Source organism: Danio rerio, chromosome 21, assembly GCF_049306965.1.
Source record: "Danio rerio strain Tuebingen ecotype United States chromosome 21, GRCz12tu, whole genome shotgun sequence".
In the NCBI taxonomy this organism is placed as follows: domain Eukaryota; kingdom Metazoa; phylum Chordata; class Actinopteri; order Cypriniformes; family Danionidae; genus Danio; species Danio rerio.
In genome coordinates this window covers 31,467,574-31,480,402 of record NC_133196.1, presented here as the reverse complement: position 1 = coordinate 31,480,402, position 12,829 = coordinate 31,467,574, and the positions used below count along the sequence as shown (strand labels likewise).

General features: G+C 37.5%; 1 protein-coding gene across 2 annotated transcripts in view; it reads left to right on the top strand.

Moving 5' to 3' along the window:
- The window catches only part of rasgrp2 (RAS guanyl releasing protein 2 (calcium and DAG-regulated)), a 38,370-nt gene extending 26,754 nt beyond the window's left edge, over positions 1 to 11,616 (top strand). The window contains exons 17-18 of one of the 2 annotated variants that reach the window (XR_012397213.1): positions 1,473 to 1,618; positions 9,692 to 11,616. The gene's annotated coding sequence lies outside the window, so the exon portion shown is untranslated. Of the gene's footprint in view, positions 1 to 1,472; positions 1,619 to 8,418; positions 8,789 to 9,691 lie in introns of those variants that run through there. The other variant, XR_012397214.1, reaches the window with a different exon arrangement.
- Positions 11,617 to 12,829: the final 1,213 nt, after the last annotated feature.

Here is a 12,829-nt window from a genome sequence, read left to right as displayed (position 1 = left end):
ATTAGCAAATAAACATTCATTCATTTTCTTTTCGGCCACAGCAGAATGAACCGGCAACTTATCCAGCACATGTTTTACGCATTGCATGCCCTTCCAGCTGAAACCCATCTCTGGGAAACATCCATACACAACTAGCAAATAAACCTTACATTATTAATAATGTAAAAAAAAAAAAAAAAAAATCTGTCACCTGAACAAGCAGTCTATATTTATTGTGTGTTTATATATGACACTAAAAGTAAGCACTTTCTGGGTAAAATGACCACAGTAAAGTAAAAAACTCGAGCTAGACAGAGCAAACTTTAGCCATATTAACCCAATGTTAACAACAAAAAGACATTGGGGAAAAGCATTAAAATAAATATGAAGTAACATGAGCCTGGACATTTCCTTAAAAATAAATGACTAAATTTAACCACCATGTCCTCAGTGGCTCAGATATATTGGATGACTCTTACAGTACGTTAACTGGTCCATCCAACAACAAAACACTATCACTATCCTTTGGCTTAGTCCCTGGTTTATCACAGCTCACCACAGTGGATTGAACCAACCAAATTACTCTGGCATATATGTTTTATGTGGCAGATGCCCTTCCAGCCTCAACCCAGCTCTGGGAAACACCCAAACATTCTCTCATTCACACACACACACACATACAGCCAATTAATTTTTATTCAGTTAACTTATATCCCATTTCTTTGGACTGTGGGGAAAACCGGAGCACCTGGAGAAAACCACGCTAACACAGAAAGAACAAGTTAGCTCTACACAGAAATGCCTACTGGGACTCAAACCAGCAACCTTATTGCTGTAAGGTGACTGCTAACCACTGAGCCACCCTAACAACAGAACATTTGTGGTGTTTTTTTTTTTTTTTTTTTTTGGGTGCTATAGCGAGTAAACAGAAATGTTTAACTGTAGCAATACTGCTATGCATGGAAAATCCAGATTAAGGCTTCACTTATGGCTTGTTTCCACTGAGCGGTTCTGTTCGATTAAGTACAGCGCAGTATGAGACACTTTTATTTCTACTTTCACTGTCAGAAGTACCAAAGTAGTGAACTGTGCCATATCTCTTTTTTGGGATCCCTTCATAAGGGTACCTAGCATAGCACTGCTAAAAAGGTTGGAGCTAGACTCACTGCTGAATGCTACTGGTTTATAGAAAATTATCACGTGTGTTGTGCTGTGCAACATACACAAACACAATAGAAAATAAGAAACACAACGTCATATTAATACAGTGACAGCACACAGCAATGAACCATGCTCAAACAAAGGCCGAACAAAACTTGTAGAGCTTTCAACGGTGAACAAGTATGTCATCAAATGTCATATTCTGGTGTATTCTACACTCACCGAGTAAGTGTTCTAAATGCCTGCTGTACCTTGTGTTATTAACGGAGTGCTCTGTGTGCCTACAGTTAAAAAAAACCTTAACCCTTGTTTTCTGTGTGATCTGCTCTTAGGAGTACTATTGGCAGTGGAAACACAAGCCTGATCTGGGTGACCTGTACCGAATCATACTGCACTAAACTAAACTGTACCGTACCGCTTAGTGAAAACAAGGCTTGTCCCCTTCCTACATTACAAGAGGAACAACATCTGAACAAATGTAAGTTCCTGGGTTAATTGATGCACCAGCAGGGACCCAAGTATAGCATTTAAATACAAAAGTAGTCAACTTTTATTATATGTTCTATTTAAAAGAAACAGACGTTGAGACTGTCTGTGGATGCTGATTAAGAAACCACATCATAGACTGACTTCTTCTCTAGGCAAACTGAAGAAAAGTTTGAAGGTTTTATTCCCAGCATCGCACTATTTACTGCACACAGCCTGCTGTGTGAATCATGAGCTGAAATTGGCCTCGATCAGAGGGTTAATCTAGCAGGTTGGACCTTTAGCTGCAAAGCTGCAATTACGTTCCCAGTTAAGTTGTGCTTGCCACTACATCAACATGGGCTTTTAAGGTGATTTTTGTAACACTTGGGTGAACCTTGTCAGCTGGAGTGCAGAAATTGCTATTGTTCATGTCAGTGTGGCTGACGGTGTGGGCAGGGCTTAAAACATGGCCATTTATGCCACATTATGTGCTCAAGACCTCCATTAGTGTCTGTGGCATGTCAAGTATTTTTTTATACACTGTGAAAATGCTGTTTAATTTATGGTGAACCGTATAGGTTCACTCAAATTCACGGAAAAATAGCAACCCTAACATTTGAGGGATGATGAGAGGCTTTGTTCCGCATGTATATTTCAGTTCATGACTGTAAGTGATAATCAGAGAAGAAGAAATTTAGCATATATTTGTACAAGAGTTCTTTTTAGTTCTTGAATTTGATCAGCTGACAGCCTTTATATACATATCATTTTTATATAATTATAAATGTAACTGGAAAACAATGTAGACACAAATGGAGTGATGCTAAGATCATCTAAAAAATATTTTAAATTAATAATCATTTAATTTGAATGGAATTCTATAGAAAATTCTATAGAACACAAAACAGATGAGTTATCTGATAGAATTATCTGTTGTGTGTTGTCTTAGACTCGACTCAAGGCTGAGAATTAGGTTTAGTCCTACCTCCCAGACTCATCGTCCCTCCTTTTTGGTTCATACAAAAAATCTATCAGGAGCATGCTTAGTCTAAATAAAATCGCTATCGTGTCATTTAAACTTTGTGTTGTCGATTGGCAAAACTCGGTGCATGCTGACACTTAAAAGACTGTAATGGCTGTTTCACAATGCATGACAGGCGTGGCTATTTTTCGATGTGCCTCAGCAATTGGCTACTAGCGACACCACTGAGGCCAACCATCGAGGACTTCCAGGGCAAGACATACACTTACTACACAAATAAATTTCATTACGCATGCCATAGGAGTCACAGTGGGTGGCACCTTCACCTCACAGCAAGAAGGTAGCTGGTTCGAGCCTCGGCTGGGTCAGTTGGTATTTCTGTGTGCATGTTCTCCCCTCTTTTGCGTGGGTTTCCTCCGGGTGCTCCGGTCCCAAGTCCAAAGACATGCGGTATGGATTGATTGGGTAAGCTAAATTGTCCATAGTGTATGAGTGTGAATGGGTGTGCATGGATGTTTCCCAGAGATGGGTTGCAGTTGGAAGGGCATCCGCTGCGTAAAACGTGCTGGATAAGTTAACGGTTCATTCTGCTGTGGCGACTCTGGATTAATAAAAGGACTAAGCCGAAAAGAAAATGAATGAATGATGAGTAAGAGTTGTATACCTTTCTTACTTGTGGAAATAGATGTTTCTGACATATATGGGACATACATTATGTGTTTCATACATAAATGTGCTGTATATGTTTCTTGCATATATGTGGACATATGTGTTTCTGACATATATGGAACGTGCTATACATGTAGGGGACAAATATGTTTCGGACATATATGGGGCATATATGTGTTATACATGTAGAGGACATCTATGTTTTGGCATATATGGGACATTTATGTTTCTGGCATATATGGGATATGTATATGTTATTCATGTAAGGGACATATATGTTTTCGAAATATATGGGACATATGTTTCTGACATATAAGGGACATATACAGTTGAAGTCAGAATTATTAAACCCCCTGAATTATTAGACCGCTTGTTTATTTTTTCCCCCAATTTCTGTTTAACGGAGAGAAGATTTCTTCAACACATTTCTAAACACAATAGTTTTAATAACTCATTTCTAATAACTAATTTATTTTATCTTTGCCATGATGACAGTAAATAATATTTGACTAGATATTTTTCAAGACACTTCTATACAGCCTAAAGTGACATTTAAAGGCTTAACTAGGTTAGTTAAGTTAACTCGGCAGGTTAGGGTAATTAGGCAAGTTATTTTATAATGATGGCTTGTTCTGTAGACTATCGAAATAATATAGCTTGAAGGGGCTAATACTTTTGACCTTAAAATTGTGTTAAATTAATTAAAAACTGCTTTTATTCAGTCAAAAATAAAACAAATAAGACTTTCTTAGAAGAAAAAAATACCATTAGACAAAGGGGGGCTAATAATTCTGACTACAACTGTATATCTATATCAAAAAGATTATTTGCTCTTAAGAGCTCTAAATATTATTACTATTTTTCTTTGTATTGTCGCTGGTGCTATAATAAAGCACCTTAATCCCCCCGAAGAACCAATGACGAACCTGTGAAGAACCTTCATGGTGCTTTAAAGGTTCTTTTCACAGTAGAAGTGCCTCAACTATCTCAAAGAACCCCTTTTTTAGAGTGTATAATTTGACAAATAATGTGGTTGCAAGACCACATCATGTATTTTTAAGACTCTTTGGGAAAAAAAGGGGTTTATTTATAAGGATAAGAGATGGAACGTCAGCAGATGTTCAGTCTCTAATTTCCCTCTATAAGAGCTTTCCTCTATTGAATACTTATTCAGGAGTCTGCTGGATGTCTGTAGTTTAAAATGTAATTTGTTTAGGCTATATCTAAAAGCAATATTTGATCAGTCATCAACTATATTATATTGTTCAATACATTTAAATAAGCTCGTTCAAATAAGCTCGTTCTTCACACAAAAGGATTTTTGAGACTCTCCGTATATCAACAATGCTGCGATACTAACTTTGGCACTCAGCTTATGCACGTATCCCAAGAGTGCTGATATATTGTACAGCCATATATAATGGAAATTTGCAACCAATGTTATGCAATATGCAACTGGAAATATGCAAATAAATTAAATTAAATATATAACTAAATGTAATAAACATATGATTGACATTCAACTTATAAAATATGTTGAAAAATTCTTGTTGAATATAATTTAGTTGCATAGTATTGTGTTTATTCTTTTGGTGTATGTTTTAAAATAAAATAACATCATTGTCTCTAAATCCGCTACATGGTGGCGCAGTGGGTAGCACAGTCACCTCACAGCAAGAAGGTCACTGGTTCGAGCCTCGGCTGGGTCAGTTGGCATTTCTGTGTGTGTCCTTCCTGTGTTCGCGTGGATTTTTTCTGTGTGCTCCGGTTTCCCCCAAAAGTCCAAAGACATGCGCATCTGCTGCGTAGAACATGTGCTGATAAGTTGGCGGTTCATTCCACTATGGCGACCCCAGATTAATAAAGGGATTAGGTGAAAAGAAAATGAATGAATGAATGTCTCTAAATCTGCATTCACTACATGCGAATGTACAGTTTTGCTTGTCAGTTTATTCTAAAATATGGGGGTATTTGAATTTAAAATCATATTCAGCACTACTGTTTTAAAGTAAATAAAATAACAAAATCATTATTTTTATTTTTTATTAAAAAAATTCAAAAACATTTATTCCATTTACAAAGAATGCATTAAAATAATATTTTTCAAAACTTAATTGTTCACAAAAGCACATTTTAAAATAACATGTGATTGTTTTAAACTTAAAAAATACAGTACAGGCATTATCCATAAAACAGCATTTTTCCACAGCCTGTTCAAATTGAGGACATAACTGATAAATGTGCTGTACATATGTACATGCTTCATTGTCAAGACTCTATGCATCTTATAACTATGTGAATAAGATGATACCAAAACCCCACACTAGGTTGAATATCAATATTTTCTTCTATTTCTGGAGGATTTGGAAAGTGAATAGCAAGAGAAAACCGCAGCAGAGGTCAGAGATGATGTGGGTCTCGTGAGAGCCCTCCAGCGCCACTGATAGTTGCACCTGATACTGAGAGTTTCCATGTTACTGTGCATGCCCATTCACAGCAAAGACGACAATGATAGAACACTGAAAATCATTCTAAATATAAAGAACAACTTAATACCACAAATATAACAGAGGAACGATACTGAGAGAATCACTTTCCAGCTGATGAACAATAAAAAATATTGACAGTTAACCTGAAGTTATAAGCTATAAATGACTTTTTATTTAAAGTAAGCGATTACCTAATAGAAATTTTGTAAATGTACACAATCATTATTGTAATGAAGTTCACGGCCCTTTGGCCGCCGGGAAGAAGGAGGCGGAGAACCGACGCAGTTTTAAACTGAAAGCATAAGTAAAATATGTCCGGGCCCGGTCCTCTCTCGGCTTCCTCTGCCATCGTTCCTCCTTTTATCGTCCAGAGCTCCTTCCGTGGGATCCGAAGCAAGTGTGCACCACAGGTGTATCCACTTACGCGGTGGCCTCACTCCGTTCCCACGGCTCTCGGCCACCCCACCTCGCCACAATTATATTTTTGTTTTTTTTAATACAGTGTTTTCATTTTTAAATGTTATTAAATCATCATTTTATCTTGTACTTCTAACATTATAATTAAATGATACTCTTTTAATAAATGTATAGGGAACATGGCATTTTTAGAGTTCACTATTGGGAACTCTCTATAGGATTCATGAAACCAGTTTGAGATGATTTGAGCTTTGTAATATGGTGCATTATCCTGCTGGAGTTTGCAAATTCTGACCCCATTGTTACAGAAAGAACAGAAAAATCACAAGAACAAGCAGCCTTTTAAATAAACCTATGTGAACAGTAGCTTTATTTCTTGCTTTGACCTGACAGAACCTGCTTTTCTCTTCTGCTGCTGTAGCTCATCTGCTTCAAGGTTTGTTGTGTTGAGATGCTCTTTTGCAGACCTTAAGGTTATTTGAGATAATGTTGGCTTTGAAACTCAATTTAAACTCGGTTCACACTGCAGTTTTTAATCATCTTTAAAGATTGTAGCATGTCAAACTGCAAAATTGTGACTCCCATGTGACACAGTAAGTCACATTTGTCATACTATAAGACAATGAAGACGCATCAAACACGGACATGCAAGAAAACCAGAGTTTGACGTCAAATATTACTCTCTGAAATTATACCTCACGGAAAACATAATTTTGCTCACAGCATGTCTCAATAATAAAACCAAAAAAATAACTGTTCTGACATTTCCCTGTGCTGGTTTGAAGTTGTGCTAATTTGGTGCTATTATGGGCTCTTGGTTTGATCTTCGTAGCGGAATCACACTGCAAGAAAGGGTCAGAAATCTTTTAACACTGCTAGAACTCCATCGGAAGGAAAATGGTCAAACCAACAATCAAAGATCACAGATTTTAGCGTGGGATTACAGGAATCTTTAAAAATTAACCAAATGTGTCTCAAACAACCAAATTATGGCTGTAATTGCACAGTGTGTGCAGGCTTTTTAACCCACAGACCTCCCATTCGCTGGATTCGGACCATTTTCTGTTAACTGTAGATGGTGTTGTTTGTAATTCCCAGTAGATCAGCAGTTTCTGCAATACTCAGACAGCCATGCCACATTCAAAACCACTTAAAGGGACCATTAACTAGCTTTTCATTCATTTTGAACCATTTTCTGAAGTCCACTTATAATGTTATCAAGAATTTTACATAAAACGTATTTAGAAAAAAATGTTTGTTTGTTTTTTATCCTGTTTTGACCCCCTCCATCAGAACACAAGATTTGAATAGGCATGGCAGATTGCATACTCTGAAGTAAATGCCCTATGACAGGATTAACTAACAGTTTGCATATTAAAACATTTGCAAAAGTTCAAATTGACAGCTGTGTGTCCACCGATGTAAGCATCTACGGGCAGCCTACATACTTAAAGAGATAGCTCGCTGAAAACTGAAAATTCTGTCATCATTTATTTACCCTTTGATGTCAACTCCCCCTTCGGCTGATTGGCCAGAGGAGCAGCTGTCAAACTCGACTAGTAGACCAATGATGATGCTGAATGATGCCTTGATTTAAATGAAACTGGAACTGCATCTGTTGGAAATGTAAGCACAGAATGTGGGAAGATAGAGAAGGGAAATGAACGCAAGCATACAAGAAATTAGCAAAGATACTGATTTCAATATGATGAGATTGGTCAAATTATGAATGTGTATTGTTATATCCATGTTACTCACACTTTACAACATTACTGTCAGATTCAATGTAGTCTGCAAGCATCTTTTTGAAAAACCAGTATTGACTTGTGCCATATACAGTATATAAATAATATGTCAAATGAAGGGAACAAAGCATAATTTTTGTAATGGCACCACGTGGAACTTAAAAAAAAACTTTATTATGCAAAGATTATTATCCACTTTATTATATATATATATATATATATATATATATATATATATATATATATATATATATATATATGTATATATATGTATGTATGTGTATATATATGTATATGTATGTATATATATATATATATATGTATGTGTATATATATATATATATATATATATATATATATATATATATATATATATATATATATATATATATATATATATATGTATGTATGTATGTATGTATGTATATGTATATATATTAAAATATAAAGGGGGCTTCAAAAACAAATCTTTTTCTTCATTCTGATATGCGCATATTCAAATTCTTAGGCTCATTCTGAAAACGTAGTCCAGCGGACGTTTCTGGAGACCACGAAATATGTCCCGGGAGGTACGTATGGCTGCATTTCATTTTTTTAAGCGAACGCTACAGGGCGGTGTGACGCCGTTCCCTTTTGTGTTTGCCGGCTGACCGCTTACCTCCGTGTGGAGAGCTTTCCCGCTGCAGTCAGTTTGTCCGGTCAGCTCATCGTGTGCGTCGGCGGACTTCAGATGCAGAGAGGAGGAGTTGACAAAGGCGTCTGGGTTCGAGTTCGGGTAAGAGCGGTTCCAGAAATCAGGTAAGACAAAAACAGAATTCAAAAAATAAAGCGAACAAGTTCATAACAGGGTGAGAACGCGGTAATATCTGAAAATGTGTAAAAAAAAAACAAAAAAAAAAAAAAAACAGGGCTTTTCTTTTTCTAGACGGCTTTTCTAAATTGTTGCTCGGGTTTAGGGAAGTGAGCGGGCGGGCAGGTCAATCGGTAAAACTGGTTGGGTTCAGGGAAGGAGGAGGGTGGGTCAGCCGATTGGCCGGGCGTGCAGTCAATCATTTGGTCAGTCAGACAGCGGCCTCTGGTGGGTTGACGCGAGAACAGCCCGGGCGCGAACGGCACTCACTAGAGACGTTAGAGATATGAAAAAGAGCGCACGTCGGCGTCTCTCGTATTCGCGAAAACAAAAACTGCAAAAATACGTACCTCCCGGGACGTATTTCGCGGTCTCCAGAAACGTCCGCTGGACTACGTTTTCAGAATGAGCCTGGGTTGCAAATTCTGCGAGCTCAGATGTGTAAAGTTATTATCTTTTGATTGGCTGAATATGAATTTCTGTTATCAAACAGCTGTACCTAACAAAGTGGCTGGTAAATGTCGTTATCTTTATAATTATCATTCTTGTTGTGAGCGGCCCTTCACCTTTGCATCAGCATCTGCATGGATCTCCTCACTCAGTGTTTGCATATATAAGCATGCTTAAGGGAACTATCTACAGCTTCATTTTAATAATCAACTCGTTAATTACAGACGAGAGAAGAAAGCCAGGCGTTCTGGTCCATTTTGCTAATGTTCAATATGAAAGCGCCGCTCCACGAGATGCTTAGGTGGCCCCACGGGCCTCAAACACACACACACACACACACACTTCCTCTCTCTCGCTCTTTATCAGCATATTGAATCAGCACCAGGGGACTGAAATTAACATTCATTAGTGGTTGCTCTGGGAAGGGTATATTTACAGGAGGAGTGCAGTATTACATGTATGTGTGTGTGTGTTTTTCCAGCATGATTCCGTCCTTCACCGGCTCCTTTGCTTCGCCACTGCCATCTTCGAGAGCTGCTTATTTGCGAGGGAATCTTCCTAATGACATCAGATTCTGCTGTAACATCAGCCATGTCCAGATAAGTCTCTCTTTTTTGTGTTCATTCAGTCATTGACCTTCATGAACGCAAATGAGTTGATATCTGTGATGGCAATTGCGTTATGATAAAAGCGAAAGGCCTTGATTGAGGTCAGAGGAGGGAATGAAAATGTAAGAGTTGCTGAGATGAAGACGAGCCTGTCAGAAAAGATAGTCGGAGCTTTATGTCATGCTCCATTCTGGGCCAGTCACTTCACTGACATTGAAAAGAAGTCATCATTACGGGGCCAATTGTAATTTGTACTATCCTCATCTGAACCGCTCTGTACACAGACCTTTCGCTTTGCTTAGGAAAACAGAGTTAATGCTGAAATACACTTATTGATGCTGCCGGGAAACCAGTGAGGTGGATATAATGTAGCATGTCCTTCTCACAGTGTTAAAGGTCACCCAAGTGACCTTTATGTGTATTATTTGTCTTTTGCTGGAAAATTAAAGCTGTGACCTATTAATGTACACAGAGAAAGTCAGATTATTGACTTAATGGACTTTTGTATGATCAATTGAAAGCAGGATTTAAGATTCATGATATGTGTTGCTGTATATAGGCCAGAATATTTTTTTTTTTATAGCTGTTTAGAGCTACACAATATTTTGTTCATTTCAGTGATATGTTCAATATTGCAATATGTGCATCTACAACAGTCACATAAGAGGATTTGCAATGTTAAGTCTAACGTATAGTTCACCAGGAGCTACACAACATTTGATTTGTAGAGTCATTGCTACTGTAAGTTTAACCATAATAGAGTGAATGTTTCTTATTTGTGTTTTTAAGTCCTGTGTCTGAGCATTACAAGAGAGTTAAACATTTGGGCACAAAAATTATGTTGTTTAGAGGTGTATCTAAGATTAATTGTATTTCTTTATGTGTACAGAATATTAGAATATTTCAATATCTGAATATTCAATTTCTGTATCTGAATACTTTTAGACTGTCAAAAAGTGATATTCAAATTACCTTGTAAACTGTATTCCTAGCAATATCTATTGCAGAAAAATATCACAATATCCAATTTTTCTAATATCATGCAGCCCTAATTCTGTTCAACAGAGCTTTATTAAATATGGTAAAATTATGAACTGTTATTAAAATTTAAAACAAGTGTTTTCTGTTTAAATGTGGTTTAAAATGTAATTTACTCCTGTGGTTCACAGGATGCAGAATTTTTATCAGCCATTTCAATGTTGCATCATCCTTCAAAAACCAATTAGGTTCTTCTTTTGCTAATGTTTTATTTTCTAATGTTTTATTATAAATAATGTGCTGCTAAATATTGTAATGAAAAACATATTTTCATATATTAGTATATTTTCTATTTATTAGTGCTTTAAACATGTAAAATTCATTCACTCGTTCATTTTCTTTCAGCTTAGTGCCTTATTTATCAGGGGTGGCCACATTGGAATTAACTGCCAACTATTCCTGCATATGTTTTATGCAGCGGATGTACTTCCAGTCACAACCCAGTACTGGGAAACACCCATACACACTCACATTCACACTCCGACCAATTTAGGTCTTCCAATTCACTTATACTGCATGTCTTTAGACTGTAGGGGAAACTGGAGCACATGGAAAAAACCCACACTGCCACACGGGCACCGTTGTCCTGTGGCTGCCGTCGCAACATCCAAGTGAATGTGGTGTGGTGTGGAGAGCCCCCCTCATAATTGTTAAATGCTTTGGGTGTATGGCTGTACATGATAAATGCACTAAATACACACATTGCATTACATTACATAAACTTATTCATATAAAAATTAAAACTTTTGGTAACTGGCATCAAAATTCGTGTTTCTGATGTCTTGTATTTTACGTTTTCAGTTTGTAAGTTTATACATGGACCCTTGAGACTGGGGAGTGTTTTGCTGGTGTTGTGTCTTATATATAGCTATCTTCTATGTTTTGACCATGTCAGTTGTTGTAAATTGAAGGACTCAGACCAGGGGACTCCTAACATGAACGGTTTTGTATTAACACGGGTTAGTTGTTCTGCAGTCAAGTCTTCAAGAAGTCCACACGAGTGTGTAAGAGCCTATAAGAGTCTCTTACAGTCTAACAAAAGTCTAACACGAGTCTAACAGGTCTAAAAATTTATTTTATAATTTTCTTTTTGGCTTAGTCCCCCTTTATTCATCAGGGGTTGCACAGCGAAAATGTACCGCCAACTTATCCAGCATATGTTCAATGCAGTGAATGCCCTTCCAGCCACAACCCAGCACTAGGAAACACCCTTACACTCCTGCATTCATACCTACACATACTCTACGGCCAATTTAGCTTATTCAATTCACCTATACCATATGTCTTTGGACTGTGGGGATAACTGGAGCACCCGGAGGAAACCCACACAAACACATGCATACTCCACACAGAAATGCCAGCCAGAGCTCGAACCCGCTTCCTTCTTGCTGTAAGACGATGGCGCTATAGGCTGTTTTTTGTCAGTTTTTGGACCCTTTAGCCTGGGGAGCATTTGACCATGTTATCTGTAATGTATAGCTATCTATTGTCTGTGTTTTGGCCATGTCAGTTATACATATACTGTTAACATTACATTTTAACATAGTAAAAACATCTGTACTATGAGATTTGAGCCAAAACAATAGGATTTCCCTAGCAGTTGTTAGCAAGGAGTTAAGCAGTTGTGTTGAGGCGCTGATATTCCAGATGAATCACTTCTGTTTTATAGACTTCACAGTTTATGAGCTAGCAAGAGGTTTTATCATATAGTCAATTGAACGACAGGAACCATTTCGCTCACTCCAGGAAGTGTTGGTCGTGCCTCTTTGAACTTCGCAAGCAGAACAAACTTCATCAAACAGTCATGCAGGACAGAACAAAGTCATTATCATTATGGTCTATAATCACTTACGACACTGCGTGTTTGATCCCGAGCTTCACAACCACTTTGAAGACGAAGCACCACAATGGAAGTCATCCAACATATTCAATCGGCAGAGGCCCGCGGTCCATCCTGGCACATGATCAATACG